Raw genomic sequence first — 413 nt, forward strand, 5'->3', positions numbered from 1 at the left:
CTGCAATTTTTCGACATAGTCAACGTACTCGTACGGAAAGACACCTTTACGAGTCAGTAATTCAAATTCATCATCCGATAATGTTGAAAATTTGGAACGTATAATTTTTAATTTGTCTTTATCGAGATACGACGCTACTTGATCGAGGCTTGTATTAAGAAATTTGAAAGAATCAATAAAACGTAATTTTACGCAATTTCTTTGAGAATTATTTTCATTTTTGTCTTTAGTGCTATCGACATGTTTTGTGAAGGAAATGTATTTTTCTTTGGTTATCGGTAACACATCTACATGTCCTTCATATGCTGTAGCGATTTCCTTAATTATAAAATGCGCTTCTGAAACCGATAAATTATGAAAATCGCAATATATAATGAATTTTTATAATTTAAGTTACAATTCGAATGCGCTAG

This window comes from Trachymyrmex septentrionalis, unplaced genomic scaffold, assembly GCF_001594115.1.
Source record: "Trachymyrmex septentrionalis isolate Tsep2-gDNA-1 unplaced genomic scaffold, Tsep1.0 scaffold54, whole genome shotgun sequence".
NCBI classification, from domain to species: domain Eukaryota; kingdom Metazoa; phylum Arthropoda; class Insecta; order Hymenoptera; family Formicidae; genus Trachymyrmex; species Trachymyrmex septentrionalis.